General features: G+C 37.8%; 1 pseudogene across 1 annotated transcript; it reads left to right on the top strand.

The window, feature by feature from the left end:
• Nucleotides 1–1,477: 1,477 nt before the first annotated feature.
• On the top strand, nt 1,478–6,795 carry LOC307126339 (ciliogenesis and planar polarity effector 2-like; annotated as a pseudogene). The gene is made up of 2 exons: nt 1,478–1,488; nt 6,187–6,795. The product of its transcript is annotated as a ciliogenesis and planar polarity effector 2-like (transcript).
• Nucleotides 6,796–14,293: the final 7,498 nt, after the last annotated feature.

Consider the following 14,293-nt stretch of genomic DNA (forward strand, 5'->3'; position numbering starts at 1 on the left):
AATCTCAAATAGGCTAAGCGTCCGGATTTCGCTTGCTCTAACGGTCACAGATTAGTCAGTTCTGATATTACAGAGGATTGCAGGGTGAACTATCTTACCTCTAAAACATGTAATTTTAGTGATAGTCACGGAAACTGCAACTTATAATAACAGTGGCAGGTCAGAAATCAGGTTTTCCCTCATGCATGGCTCAATGCTCCCGCTATGGAGTTCCCAGTATGGCCTGCCCTGACAGAGAGATCTGCGGTAACTCCTACAAACCCCGCATGGACATGAATAAAATAATGATTTCAGAAAGATACAGAATAAATCAAGATTAACATTTATTTTGGCCAGACAGGAAAAGTAAATACTTAAACAAGAATCCATGGTACACAACTGATCAGTGTAAAAACATAAAACACAATTGCAAAGCAATATGAAAATAATTTAAAAGAGTCATCATGTCTGGCACATCTACATGCAGTTTGCACGGGGGTCTGATTACAGAATATTCCCCCAGAGAGTTAGAACATCCAGCCTTAAATACTCCAACTAGAACAAAAGGGCTGTAAATATTTGCAACACCCCCACCTGGTTTTGGGGGAGTGGATCAGATATCTTTGAAGAGACTACTCAAAGGAGAACTGAATTCTCATTAGTTTTCCAATCTTTCTAATACTACCAGTGACTGCAGTGAAACTGAGACCATTTTACCATTCGCACTGAGACCTTTAAAAAGACATCAAACATGAAAGGATAAAACAATAAATTTACAAATAACATCATCACTGATATATCTGCATTTGGTGACTTGAAACCAGGACAAGGAGAGGGCAAAATGGGGAGGGGGGAGGAATGTTTGTCAGGGTGTTGTCACAGTTTCTGTGAGATCTTTTCCTCAAGATTAGTGACTTTTATTGTTCAATTGCTGAGGTATGTATCTCAGCTTTTGTCTTAGCACCAAAACCGACTCTTACAGGCGGCCCCTGGCCAATTGGGACAAATTCAGATTAGTTCCCAAGGGGACATACTTGGACATTCCTTGTTTCCATATTTTGGATGTAATTTCGGAAGTGTTCTTGGTGCTGATCCTGGAGTTAACAACACAAATCAATGGGTGCCGGATTCAAGCAGTCACCTGAAATAACAACATTAAGACAGGCTGAACATGAAGATGAAAACACTGCTGAAATACACCTCAGCGGCACAGTCCCTTTAGGTGTAGGCGTACTGTGCTGATTGGATGCTGAAGCACTTAGGCAGGATATCTGTTATCCCGTTGGTCAGGTTTGTTTCCACCTGCTGATGATTGTGAGGGTTTTCAGTCTGTAGAATGACTTGTTGTCCCAAGTCAGTTGTGTTAGCCAGCATGAGCAGAAAGTGTCAGTGGAAAGTGTCTTTACACTTTGAGGAAACATCTGTGTCCTCCCCAGGATTCTTATCAATAGCTGACCCTTAGAGAAATCCTCGGTCACCTTCAAGCAGAAGGTTTGGTATGCCGGGCAGGTCAGATCTCCATGGGTGAAGGAATCATTTCACTGATGATGCTCCATTGTGTGCGAGACACCTGAACAAATTCTGAATAACCATGCAATAATTGAACACAGATGACTTTGTGGTTATTGTGAGATGGAAAAAGAGAGTTGTTGGATAATCACAAGAACATCAAAATAACAACACATGATAAACTCCTGTCAGAAGTGCGAGTGGTAAAAACGGTCTCATTTCTCAGTGTCATATATTTAGTGAGCAAGTCTCATTTGATCGTCAGATTCTTCAATACCACTAGTGATATTGAAGTGGAATTTAAACATGGTCTGGATGAATTTTAAGGAAGGGTATCAAAACCGTCAATAGAACAGTAGGTTTACCAGCAGTATGCATAATTAAAACATATCACATAATTAAACATGAAAATGAAAAGGATATTTGCCATTATAAAATTGTTTGTATCAATTGTTTTGAATGCAAATCATTATTGAATTATTATGTTTCAATCAGATTACTTAGAGCATGAGATTTACAGAAAAAGAGATTTAAAATCTTTAGTTAAACTTTGGCACTCATCTTCTGCACATTTGATGTACAGGCTAAGTCACACTCAATGATGCAGGTCTGACTGAGAATTGTTTACTTAATTTATAGAAATGCCTGCATCCCAGATCTAAGTCTTTAGATATCTTTTATTGTCATTAGTCATATGTTGGAAACCAGGGGCCCTTCCAGTTTTCAACAATGCTAAGGACTGGACATATTAAACATTTTGTCCATCAGTTTACTGATCAATTAATTGTCCATTAATTAATGTGTGACAAAGCCGTGCACATGTTTTATGCATCTTGCAGTGTTTACATACAGGAAGTTGACATGGCTGTAAGCCGTACAATTATTCAAACCAAATAAAAGGTAATTATGAAAGTAAAATTGTTCAAACCAAATAAAAAGGGAATTATGAAAAATAATTCATTTTGTCCTGTATGTATGAAGATTAATAGTGTATGATAAATTTGCATTATGTGTATGATTTTGGCCTGGATAGTCCCATGATCTATGCCAGGAAAAATGTGTTGTGCGGTGATAGAATTAAGGATGTGTGTTGTGTATGGATGTGTATAGGAGATGGGTGGTGTCTATCCTACCATAATCTGTGTTGTATAATTTTATTCCAGTTTTTATACTGGGAAGCCATGTAACTATGTGTGCTGTGAAGTGTGAATGGCTTCATGAAGTCTTTTCACACCCATCTCTGAGATGTTAAGTTGTGTGTGTGTGTGTCCTGACTTCAGACCCAGTGGAATCTGGATCTGAAGGGTGGCAGCCATTCACCTGAAAGGAAAACAAGCACAGAGCAAAATACAGTTTAATCTTGAACCTTTACACAAATTTACTTAAGATAGATGAGGCTATCTTATTTTTCTTTACTGGTCTTTAGCCAGATAGATTGTTGTAGATGGCTTTAACCTGTTACGGTTTTATGCCATTAGGAGAAAATTTGTTGTAGTTTACAAATACATGTATCATAATCATGATCATGTTTCTGTGAAGAAAAGGTTAGATAAACTGATTTATAATGGTCAGATCTGACTGTGTGTAAATGCAGTCAGACCAGTTGCACCTTAAGTTGCTGTTGCAGTTGTGTTTACACAATCTGCTGCATTGTGCTTTTATAACACCCAGGTCCCCTGGGGCAATCTCTTTAAATGATGCTGTTTATACAAGTCGGATCTGTTGTTTAGAGCATTGGGCCACCAGGTGTTTATGGTGTCATTTGAACTCTTGACCCTTTGGATCTCTGTGATGTGTGACCCCTGTAGAGTGAATGCCTTAAGTTAACATAACACACAACTTTAATTACATTCCCAGTAAAATGACTTCCCCAATCAGGTTCCATGTAATCTGCTGCTCCCAGAGAGGAATTTGCTAACACTTGCGAGTTTATTTGCAATGGAAAACTTGTACCTCCCCTTTCTCATTGGGTTGAGATCAATGAAATGTAAATTGTTAGGCCTTGCCTGAATTCAACTTATTCAAGTTACAACAATCAGGTTACTCATTTAACTGGGCATTGTAATTTTTCTCATTTAAATTCTTGCACAAATAGAAGATACAGAAGTTCTTTCTCTTTAGGTTTTTTCCTCTTCAGTTTCTTCCTTCACAATTCTTTCCTTAACCATTTATATTCTCCTTCCCATCATTTCAACACTAATAGTGCTCTTGCCTCCCTACTTGCACATCCCATCTTTCTACATTCTAATCCTTCTCATACTTTCCCAACCTTCTTTCCTCTTTTAAATAATGCTGAATTATCCTGAGATTGAAACCATTTCTGGCATTTATAATATAATTTACATTATAATCATAATATAAATCATATTATATTAAAATAGTATGAATTAAATAATCATTTTATTTGCTGGTCTCAAGAGGATCTCTGCTGAGTCATTTGTCCAGAATAATCTGTTATCATCTCACTGATCTTTAGATTGACCTGCAGCTGCTGCTGTGCTGGCCTGATCATTGGGTGCACAGCAATAAGACCAAACTGGAAGCCAGTTATAAACTTAGTTGCTGTGAACGCTCAACAAACTGCAAACACTGAGAGCACAGATCAAATTATTGCTCAATTCAAAGATTTTTGTGACTACACAATATGGAATTGGGCACAATTTTCTTGTTTTAGGCTGAGAAATTATCAATTGCATTCTTTGGAGAATCTATTTGCATATGAAAAGGAAGGTTTGACAAACACAGGTCTGATGGAGAAAGCCAAAGATTATCTTTGGTCTGTTAATTTTCTCAGTCTCTTCTGAGACATTAATAAACACACAAAAGTGCAGTGATTGCAAAGTCTGAAGTAAGACCCTAGTAAAACGCTATAGTTTATAAGACATTTATAATTGTGACATCAGACCTGAACCAGTTTTGTCCACCTTCACATTTTACACGCAAAGGATTCCAGTGAGATCGTTTCAATGTTATTTTAGCTCATCGACTCACAAGATTTCATTCACAAGTTAACGTGACCATTTGTTCTTTTTCTTTGTCGCGTTGTTGCAGCAAAGCAAATTAACAAATGTAACTGGACATTTTCCTCAGAATTCAAGGTTTTAATTTACAGAGCTCTCTTGAGTACAGAAATAAAATTTCCTCTCTTGCTGCGTATGCAAACAAGGAGAATTTTAAAGCAAGGGATATCATTTCTACTCTACGCTGTTGCTTTCATGTCCCTGATAAGCAATATGGTTGTCTTCTTTTCACGCCCCATCAGATTTATACAGTATTCAGTACTATACACTCCCAACATTTCTAAAAGGCAAATAAGAATGGACTTACCATAACAGCTGAAGAAAGAGAAGAAGATCAAACCTCTCGCTTGTGGCATCCCAATATTTAGCTGAAAAGACACTCGCCGCCACCGGGAGATCACGTCGAGGTCACCAACTATAAAATTCCATCCATTAGCCCAAAAACCGGAAACTAATGACGTGGTCAAAAGGAATTCTGCGTGTAAGCCTTTTCAGCCTTTCGGTGAAGTTCTTTTAATTTATTGATATCTCATTTTAAATCTGACTCCATTAATAATTTTATCTGACTCCAATTCTATCTGACTCCATAAAGTGTGTTACATTTAGAGTTTATCAGCTGATTTGAAGATTAGTTGCGATTTAATTTAGATCAATGATTTTTCGTAGTATCACTTATTTTCAAATATTAATATCCTCCATGGGACACGGAGTCGCAAATAGGCTAAGCGTCCGGATTTCGCTTGCTCTAACGGACACAGATTAGTCAGTTCTGATATTACAGAGGATTGCAGGGTGAACTATCTTACCTCTAAGTGAGTCACACATGTGCACTCATAATAAAACATGTAATTTTAGTGATAGTCACGGAAACTGCAACTTATAATAACAGTGGCAGGTCAGAAATCAGGTTTTCCCTCATGCATGGCTCAATGCTCCCGCTATGGGGTTCCCAGTATGGCCTGCCCTGGCAGAGAGATCTGCGGTAACCCCTACAAACCCCGCATGGACATTAATAAAATAATGATTTCAGAAAGATACAGAATAAATCAAGATTAACATTTATTTTGGCCAGACCGGAAAAGTAAATAAGTAAACAAGAATCCATGGTACACAACTGATCAGCGTAAAAAACATAAAACACAATTGCAAAGCAATATGAAAATAATTTAAAAGAGTCATCATGTCTGGCACATCTACATGCAGTTTGCACGGGGGGTCTGATTGCAGAATATTCCCCCAGAGAGTTAGAACATCCAGCCTTAAATACTCCAACTAGAACAAAAGGGCTGTAAATATTTGCAACACCCCCACCTGGTTTTGGGGGAGTGGATCAGATATCTTTGAAGAGACTACTCAAAGGAGAACTGAATTCTCATTAGTTTTCCAATCTTTCTAATACTACCAGTGACTGTAGTGAAACTGAGACCATTTTACCATTCGCACTGAGACCTTTAAAAAGACATCAAACATGAAAAGGATAAAATAATAAATTTACAAAATACATCATCACTGGTATATCTGCATTTGGTGACTTGAAACCAGGACAAGGAGAGGGCAAAATGGGGAGGGGGAGGAATGTTTGTCAGGGTGTTGTCACAGTTTCTGTGAGATCTTTTCCTCAAGATTAGTGACTTTTATTGTTCAATTGCTGAGGTGTGTATCTCAGCTTTTGTCTTAGCACCAAAACCGACTCTTACAGGCTCTTGGAGGCGCCGATGATGCCTCCTCATATGAATGTGGACATCGTTCGCTACAAGGTTCTTATCTCGGGTAAAACTGGAGTCGGGAAGAGTGCTCTTGCTGCCCGTCTCGCTGGCCTCGATCTCCCCAAAATGCATTATGAGAACACAGGCATAGAGACAACAGCGGTCTTCTGGCCTGTGAGACTTAAGGACAGTGGCCGTGTGCTGTTTTTCCGCTTTGAGCTTTGGGACTGTGGGGAAAGTGCCATGCGAAGATTTGACCACATGTTACCGTCATGTAAGGAACAGGTGGATGCCATCCTTTTCCTGTTCTCCTTCACTGATCGTGGCTCCTTTGATGATCTTTCAAATCAGATATCACGGATCACAGAATCTTCAGATCCAATGGTTAAATTGGTGGTTGGCACCAAATTTGACTTATTTATGCACACAGACGTGACAGAGAGTGACATAACACATTTTCAAGAGGTGTGTGGTCTTCCGGTCTTCCGGTCTTCCGAGTGGGAGGTGATGTGAGTGCGGGGCTTGGTGAAGTAGCGCCTCTCCTAAATGCCCTTGCAGAACATCTGTGGCACCAGAGATAATACACAATTTAATATTGTTTTTTTTACAATTGTTGTTTATTCTGTTATTTATTTTCCTATTATCACATTTATTTATCCATTTACATTTACGTATTTATATATTTATTTTATTAATCATTTATTTATTTACTTATTCATTAATTAATGTATTTTTAATCTCTGCAGGTTTGGTCCTCCATAAACTAACCCTGCTCTGAGCGGCGTTATACATACGGCACCTGAAGGCAAAACCAAAAACTTTTTATAAAAAAACATAATTTAGTAATAGTAGAGTAAGTAAAACGGATTAAAATATATTATTGTGAATAAAGACCCAAGAATAACAATAAACATAATAATAACATTAAACACAATGAAAATAATCATTGTGTTGTAAAAGTTAAATAGACGAATATAAGGATTGTAGCTCTTTCACAGCGACACACACAGGCGAGTTCCTTAACACAGGCGTTTATTCCTTTGGCCAATCCGGTTCACGTCCTGAGAACTTCATGCTCATGAAAACAAAATACAACAAACACAAAATGCCGCTTGTGGTGGTCGAGGCCATACTAAATCAAAACTTGAGATGTAGGTTAACTGAAACTATATATCCGAGTATATCCGTTTCCTTGGACTGTGGATTACTCATTCCGGAGGACTTTAAACAGCTGGACAACACACAGATACTGCTCCCGGAGTTGTCAACATTGCCGGTGAGACGGATCTGACTTTGTAAATAGTACATATAGACTTATAAAGACAATAAAATAGAAAATAAAGACCTATGCACCTCGCTCACACACACACACACACACACACACACACACACACACACACACACACACACACACATTCACGATTGAGCAAATGTTATTTTGGGTATAATATGTGTCTTGTTATTACACTGGTGATTTTGGCTATACGATCTGATTTGTCTTGTGTTTTATACTCCTCCATTATTTTGCTTTAGCTAAAAGGAACGAGTGGTCCCATTAAATAGTGTAAACTCCACAAAGCTGTTTAGTGGAGTGTTACAAGGTTAACTGAAACTAATCTGAGCCGTGCATTCATTTGAGTGATGATGGATATTATGGGATGGCTTGACGCAGGAGATGCAGAGAACTTGATCTTGACCCATACGGAAATGTAACATATGACATATATGTCCCTATATCGCAAATGACGCTGTCATATATGCTAAATATAAGACAATATATTGCTATCACATATATACATATCTCTAGATATATGTTGATATAAGTTTATAACATATATACATTTTCCATATTAAATTAGTATATTGACATATATTAATACGATATATATGACTATTGTTTATATAATATTGTGTTATGACCATATATGTCACCGATATGTTTAATTTATATATGCCCATTTATTTAAACAACATACATACATTTTATATGCCTATGGTTTCCTTATTAATTAATTCCTTCTTTTCCTTATTTGAACAGCTTGAACTTTTAACAAGTCTACACAATCCACATTTCATTAAAAAAAAGTTTTTTTGTATACATATATACAACCCCAAATCAGAAAAAGTTGGGACAGTATGGAAAAGAAAAAAAAAGAAAAAAAGAAGTGATTTCTAAATTTACTTTGACTTGTATTTCATTGCAGACAATATGAACACAAAATATTTCATGTTTTGTCTGGTCAACTTCATGTCATTCAGACCTGCAACACATTTAAAAAAAAGTTGGGACAGGAGCAATTTAGGGCTAGTAATGAGGTAAAATGGTTAAATGATGATGTGATTTGAAACAGGTGATGTCAACAGGTGATTGTAATTATGATTTGGTACAAAAGCAGCATCCAAGAAAGGTCTAATTCCAGTTTGCCAACAAATACGTGAGAAAATTATTGAAATGTTTAAAAACAATGTTCCTCAAAGAAAGATAGGAAGAGATTTGGATATTTCACATTCAACAGTGCATAACATAATTAAAAGATTGAAGGAATCTGGAGGAATTTCAGTGCGTAAAGGACAAGGGCGCAAGCCTAAGCTGAACAACCGTGATCGGTGATCCAGAAATTTCCTGGAACCACCAGGGGCCAACTAGGGGTAGCTATAAATCAAAAGATCACTGAGCTGAGGACATCCAAAAAGACTCTAACTTAAAAAAAAATTACAGGCTGTATCATATACCTGTTGGTGGATTTTCATGTTCTGTGCTGTTTTATTCGTTACTTGTTTTGTTGTAATATTGTATTTATATATAATAAAGTTGTGTGTTCAGTAGTTTTCTAATTTTGCGCAGCTTAATTTTTCTTTTTATATTAAAACTGTTTTAATAAAGTTTAAATGTTTTAAATGTTTTACTGTATTACTTATTTTTTGCTAACTGCACCGTTTAACATTTAAGGCTTAGGCATGTCATATGTATTGCATTGCAAGTGTGTAAGTGCACATCCATAACCTATATTTAAAAAATATGTACGAAATTAATGAAAGCATGTTTTTTTACATTTGTTTAGTTTACACCATTAATTCAAAATATTTAGCAATTGATATACATAATATAAGAACATAACATATATTTAAAATATATGTGCACACTGTTTATATATATATATATGTAATTTATATATTCCATATACATTTATCAAAAATATATTTTATATATTTCATTTTAAATGTAAAATATATAATAAGACTATATAAAAACATATATTAGGGACATATATGTAACATGTATGCAAGCAATATGCTATGCATATATGTGTAGTTTGTATATTGAACATATATACAAAGAAATATATAATAATAATAATAAACTATATTTTATATAGCGCCTTTAAATGTTACATCTCAAAGCACTTTACATAAAAATATGAATTAAAAAACACATAACATTGCAGGCAGTAAAAAAAAAAAAAAAAAAATAGACAAATGAATCACATAAAAGCTATCCTAAAATAATATGTTTTAAGTAAAGATTTAAAAACACTAAGGGATTCTGCATTCCTAATCTCAGAGGGCAGGGAATTCCACAACTTAGGAGCCAAAGAAGAAAAAACCCGATCACCCATAGTTTTCAGCCGTGTTGTTTGGACATTTAAAAGACCAGCTTCAGAGGAGCGTAGAGCACGTGTTGGCGTATAGAGGGTTAAGAGCTCACACAAATATTGAGGGGCCAAATTATTCAAGGCCTTATACGTGAGCATTAGAATTTTAAAATCAATACGAAAACTAACAGGTAGCCAGTGCAATTTTTCAAGGATTGGAGTGATGTGCTCCCTTGCACTGGTCCTAGTTAGAATTCTAGCAGCTGAATTTTGTACCAACTGTAATTTGCTCAGGGTAGCTTTAGAAACTCCAGCCAGCAATGCATTACAGTAATCAATGCGTGAAAAAACAAAAGTGTTGATTAACTGTTCTGCCACAGAGAAAGTCAACATCGGACGTATTTTTGCAATGTTTTTCAGATGAAAAAATGATGCTTTGACTGTGTTACGAACCTGATGGTCAAATGTTAAGTTGGCATCAAATATCACCCCCAGATTTTTCAGTTTAGTTTGAAATTGTAAAGCAGAGCCATCCACACTTAAGGTTATGGACTCTGCTTTACGCAATTGATGAGGTGAACCAATAAGCATTACTTCAGTTTTGTCACTGTTTAGACAGAGAAAATTTTCAGACATCCATTTTCTAATCTCAGCAAAACATTGAGAAAGAAAAGACACAGGCATATTGACATCAGGTTTTGAATGTATATAAATCTGAGTGTCATCGGCATAAAAGTGAAAGTTAAGACCAAGAGTTCGTAAAAGTTGGCCAAGTGGAAAGATGTAAATATTAAAAAGTAAAGGGCCCAAAACTGATCCCTGGGGGACAGCAGAGTGCACTACACCGACCTCAGACTTGTAATCACCCATCACAACAAATTGCTTGCGATCAGAGAGGTAGGACCTAAACCACTGTAATGCAGTTTCAGAAACTCCAAAGACAGTCTGTAAACGGGTGATTAAAATGGAATGATCTATAGTGTCAAAAGCGGCACTAAGATCAAGAAGAATCAGTAAAGACAGACGACCAGAATCAGAAGCCATTAACAAGTCATTAGTGACCTTAACTAACGCTGTTTCAGTACTGTGGAGTTTGCGGAATCCAGACTGAAGTGGCTCAAAAAGATGATTAGAGGAAAGATGAGAAAGCAGTTGAGAAGCCACGGTTTGTTCTAAAATTTTGGCAAGGAATGGAAGATTTGAGATGGGACGAAAATTATTCAGATTATCAGAATCCATGTTGTTTGTTTTTGGTACAGGGGTGACAGCAGCAGTTTTAAGTGCTGCTGGCACGAAACCAGTGCCCAGAGAGTTATTAATAATTCTCAAAACAACAGGATAGAGGGAATCAAAACATGATTTAAAAAGACAAGATGGTATAGGATCAACTCTGGAAGTTGAGGCTTTCAGTTTTGAAACCAAAGTAGACAGAGACTGGGAGTTGTGAATAGCAAAGTTAGAGAGAGAAATACCAGAAAATGCAGAATTTTTTAAGGCAGCAGAAGTATTAGTGGAAACAATGTGGTTACGTATATTATCAATTTTGGTGCTAAAAAACTCCAAAAACATATTACAACGGTGAGTTGAAGCAGGAACATTAGGGTGTACTCACACTAGCCAGTTTGAACCGTGCCCGAGTGCGTTTGACCACCAAAGCGCGGTTCGTTTGACTAGTGTGAGTGATCTGAACCGTGCCCGGGCGCGGCTCGAATAGCCGGCCCTGGCCCGCTTGGAAGAGGTGGGCCAGAGCGCGGTTCAGTTGGACTCGGGCGCGGTTCGCATGCAGTGTGAGTGCTAACCGTGCTGGAGCACGGAACAGCTGCGCGCTACTATCAACATTACGACAGCAAACACCAAACTATTACTACTTGGATACACTTTCCAATTAAATCAAGTATATTCACGTTTATAACGGTCCTGGTTCTCACCTCATTGATGAACATGAATTGTAGTTTGCGAGTAAAGCTGCAAATTCCTCTGTCAAAGTCAGCTGCCTCCGTAATAATATTCTGATATGTGCAGTGCAATCAAGTGAAAATCGCTGCATGGCATTAAATGATAAATGTTTTAGGCAGTCTATTAGCGAAAACACTTTTATTCCCGTTTTCTTCAAAACAAAAAGTTGCATCATGAATGACGTAAGCGTGCTCCGGTCCGGTATGTTAAGTGCAATGTGAGTGCAGGCCAGCGGGGGAGTGGGGAGGGGGGACAATCGCGCTCGGGCACGGTACAAGGCAACCATGCCTAGTGTGAGTACACCCTTAGAGAGGGTGTGATTTTTAAGCAGCTTATTAATTGAGTGAAACAGTTGTTTAGGATTTCTCTGGTTGCTGACAATTAACTGAGAAAAATAAACAGATCTAGCTGACACAATTTCAGCCTTATACTCAAGTAAGCTGTCTTTCCAGGCCTGGTGATGAACAGTTAAGCCTGATATGCGCCATCTACGCTCCATTTTGCGACACAAAGCCTTCATAGCACGCAGATCATCATTGTACCAAGGAGCAGAGCGTGCAAAAGAAATGGATCGTGATTTCAAAGGAGCCAGCGTGTCAAGGCCAGACAAGAGAACAGAATTCAGCACTGAAACATTATCATCCAGATCATCAGAAAAAGAACCACAACTTAAAGAAGAGTCAATAAAGTCTGAAAAATCAGTGGGCTCAATAGATCTCCACTTGCGATAGTTAATGATACGAGAAGCAGTAGTGTTTGTGACAGGTAATTCCATGTTAAAGAAGACAGCCCGGTGATCAGACAGACCCAAGTCCGAGGTTGACAACTGAGACACAAATGCACCATTGGTAACCACAAGGTCTAAAATGTGGCCTTTGTCATGTGTGGGACAGTCCACGAGCTGGTTAAGTTCAAAGCACTCCAAGATGGACAAAAAGTCTTTTGTTATTGTGGAGTCTTTTATATCCATATGGATGTTGAAATCTCCCAGGAGAAGAACTCTTTCAAACCTGAGGCAGAGAAAAGACAACATATCTGATAATTCAGATAAAAAGTCTTTATTTGTCCTAGGAGGCCTGTAGACTGTAGCCACTGCAGTAGAGAGGGACGCAGAAACACTCAAAGCAAGACATTCAAATGAGTCTGTTTTGGGGACAGACACGGGACACATGTTGAACTGTTGACTGTGCAACACAATGATACCCCCACCTCTACCAGAGGTACGCGGGAGATCAAATAATCCATAGCCAGCAGGAGTCAGTTCGTTAAAAAGAAGACCATCAGATTCTTTGTGCCATGTTTCAGTTAAACAGACAAGGTCGAGCTTTTGTTCTAAAATAATGTCAGATAAAATAACAGCTTTGTTGTTGACAGAGCGCGTTAAACAGTGCTGATTTCAGCAGACGCGGGTGAGCAGATGGATCCGAAGCAACCTCCGCACGCCTGAGTGCCGATAAATTATATAAGTTAACCCCTGTAGGTCTTAACTGCAGTCTATGGGGTTTGCGCAGAAATCGCGGGTAGGCGACAGCTTTCAATATTGAGCATAAAAAACTACGCCTTGAAGAGCGATGTATGTAACGCTTATGCCGCAGTATTCCAAGATTTCTGCAGAGAGCACGTATGTCACTCGCGACATCTAAATGTCCGTTCAGGTTCAACAACTGACGAGCAGTGTACCTGAGAGCCATTCGGGGAGGATCCACACCAACAGCAGCCTCACAGCGGTGTAAACAGTGTACGTCCTGGGCCAGGCAACAGTAGAGTATATTCCAGTAAACCGCACTCAGAGATAAAAGCAGTAATCCAGCACGCGATGCATAATTCCACATCACGAACGAATAAAATGACATTGGCTCATAAAAGAAACTACAAAAAATGGGAGAGAGGAGCGGCAGCCAAACGCGCCAGCGTGCCCTTTCAACCGGAAAACCAAGATAGAAGCCTAACCATTGTAAATAACAAGCAGTTCAAAACAATATTATAACACGACTCAACAAAAATTACAAAATAAAACAACATAAATATTAAAAAAAAAAACAATTGAACAAATATTTTAACATTTTATAATTGTATTTAATATTTTAATTTTCACAAGTTTATACTATATAAGTTACTTTTTTTACTTCAAATGTTTTGTTACGTTTGTGCTTGAAAAAAACTCTTACTGTCCTTCATTGGGCTAATTAAGGCTCATTTTAAGCAGAAAGTATGTGTATTCTCACGTTATTGTTGTTAGTGTAATTGTTTGGGTTTTTTATAGTTCAGATGTGTGCTAATCACTGCGTTGTGACTGCGGAACTTTTGGGGACAAAACAGTCCCGCACCTGTTGAGGCTCTGTTATAAAGCACATGCAAACAGCATTACTGTAATTTAACATGAACAGTTAATATGTTTCTACCTTGAAAACGATAACAATGTTTCTTTTTATATTTGATGATCGTTCTGCTCTCGGTTACGTTCTTCATGAAGTAGCGGCGCGTGCAAGTAGAGTCAGCGTAGCTCTCAGTGCCATCTGCTGGAGAAATA

This window comes from Gobio gobio, assembly GCF_949357685.1.
Source record: "Gobio gobio genome assembly, chromosome: 5".
Lineage (NCBI taxonomy): Eukaryota > Metazoa > Chordata > Actinopteri > Cypriniformes > Gobionidae > Gobio > Gobio gobio.